Here is a 2373-nt window from a genome sequence, read left to right on the forward strand (position 1 = left end):
ATATATATATATATATATATATATATATATATATATATATATATATAACTATATATATATTGTTTCTATATAGCTGTTTGTTTTATATTCTAGATTTACCCCGTGTGAAAATATCGACCCACAATCCCTGGTAACCTTACAGAATGCTGGATTGGTGATAACTTTATGAGTAAGTACTTTTATTTCAATCCAGAATAGTTTCTCTGGTGATTATTTCGTAGGTGGAGCGGAACCGTTTGACCGTCAGATACAAAAAGAAAAAAAAATGAAAAAAAAAATGCGAATAAGAAAAGAAAAGAAAACTGTCATTTTTGTTCCTTGTCTACTGTATTCAAACCCTGGCCTAGCTTCACTTCGCTTTTAGTCCTTTCGGGGTCGGACTTTATATATGCGCCTCGAATAGCACTAGCTTCGACTTGAAGGACTCTTACTCCCTGCTGGAATGTGCGGTTCTTATGCCTATGTGTTAGAAATATTAATGTATCGACCACGGCACTTCAATACCAGTCTAATACTGGAATCGTCCTGTCACCATTCCTCGCCAAAATGACTGCAAAATCAATTTGGATGTTTGCGGTCGTTCGTCCCATGTATAAGTGGGAGGTGAAATGTCCCTGCGTGTGTGCGCCTATGTATGCATGTATGTATGTATGTATGTAGTTTTCCATAGTTCGATTTTTTTAGTTAGATTTTCCTGAAATTATTCCAGGGTTGTTTTCGTCCATTTAATTTGTAATTTCTTTTGTGTGTGTGTGTGTGTGTGTGTGTGTGTTTATGTGAATTGTATGTTTTGTGTGTGTGAGTGTTTGAGTGTATGTGTGTGCATGCGAGCGCACTTGAATGTGTGTGTGATTCTTTTTATCGTTTTCCCGACGGGTAGAGGGAAAATGATGGGGTGGGGAGAGAGACTTCACTTTATTTGCATTCATTGTTTGTTTTGTTATTTATTTGACTCTTATTGTAAAAAAAAAAAAAAAATTTCAATACATTTTTGACCACGCTTTTTTCTCCCCAAATATGGAATTTTAAAAAGCGAAATGAACATAGAAAAAAAAAAATTTTTTCAATTTAATATGTTGTTTATATATATTATTACAGTGTTATATTTATTATGCTTCCCAGAATATCTGACACAAAACAAAAACAAAAAAACACAAATTGAAAACACCTGAATTATCATCATCATCATTATTATTATTATTATTATTATTGAAGAAATCACTATTACAAATAAAATACGACCAATGTTAGTATTATATGTTCAATGTGTGGATTATACTGTTTTGACAATATGATGCGAAACGTGACCAGAAAATAATAAACACTGAATAAAATGTTTTTTAAAAGAAAGAACTGATGAGAAAAAAAAAAAAATGACATTAATCCTCCTCATCATCATTATTATCAACGTCAACAACAACAACAGCAATATCAGCGAAACGACGGGACACTGGATCTTAGAACACTGAAGGAGAGAAGCACACGGATATAACTCATACACACACACACACGTATACACACACATGCACGCACATGCATGTGTGTGTGTGTGCGCGCGCGCGTGCATGCAAGTTTAGGTGCGCGTATGTGTTTTGTTTCAACAATGAAAAAAAAAAAAAAATTCTACGAAATAAAACGAACCAAAAAAAAAAACAAATACAGAAAAAAAGTGGAATTTAATAATTCTGAAATTGCAAATATTTATAATAAAAAAAAAACGTAACAAAATACCAAAAAAAGGACTATAAACACACCCACAGAAACTTTAAAAAAAAAGAAACGAAAGAAAAACAAAAAAACGAAAATTCACAGGAATTTTCTTGGACCAAATAAAAAAAGCAGAAAAAAAAACAAAACAAAAAACGATTAACTGGACCAAATTTACAGAAGTTGCTTCATACCCACATGGTTTCATATACCCGTTCTATACACCTTATATACCCGTTCTTCACCCTGTTATTGTCCTACTCTTTCTATCATAACAGCCCACTTTCTTTTCTTCTTTTTTTTTTTTTTTTGCATTCCTCCATTCTGCTCGAATCTTTTATAATATATTCTATATTCCCTACACATCTTTAAAACTTCCTAATTCGTACATACACCTTCAATGTGTGTGTGTGTGTGTGTGTGTGTGTGGCAGATGGGATTATTTTCCTCGTATTTAAAGGTATCGGACGGTCGATCGTCAGTCGACTGAAGAGCGTGACGATTCGACTGAGAAACGTCATCCGCACGAAACCTTTTAGGTGTGTAGAAATAATCCTGATTTATCATCACTCGGTTACAACAGGGCCCAGACTGCTAACATAGGCGTGTATTGAGCATTTTGCAAATGAGCTCGAAAATATGAGCTAAGAGTTATAAATATTACAT

At 33.5% G+C, this 2373-nt stretch overlaps 1 protein-coding gene across 6 annotated transcripts in view; it reads left to right on the forward strand.

The window, feature by feature from the left end:
* Positions 1-2373, forward strand: part of LOC106867583 (zinc finger homeobox protein 3) — a 502463-nt gene that overhangs the window by 193999 nt on the left and 306091 nt on the right. For all 6 annotated transcript variants that reach the window (XM_052974080.1, XM_052974079.1, XM_052974078.1 and 3 more), the window contains exon 2: positions 94-169. The gene's annotated coding sequence lies outside the window, so the exon portion shown is untranslated. The remainder of the gene's footprint in view (positions 1-93; positions 170-2373) is intronic.

This window comes from Octopus bimaculoides, chromosome 17 (assembly GCF_001194135.2).
Source record: "Octopus bimaculoides isolate UCB-OBI-ISO-001 chromosome 17, ASM119413v2, whole genome shotgun sequence".
In the NCBI taxonomy this organism is placed as follows: Eukaryota; Metazoa; Mollusca; class Cephalopoda; order Octopoda; family Octopodidae; genus Octopus; species Octopus bimaculoides.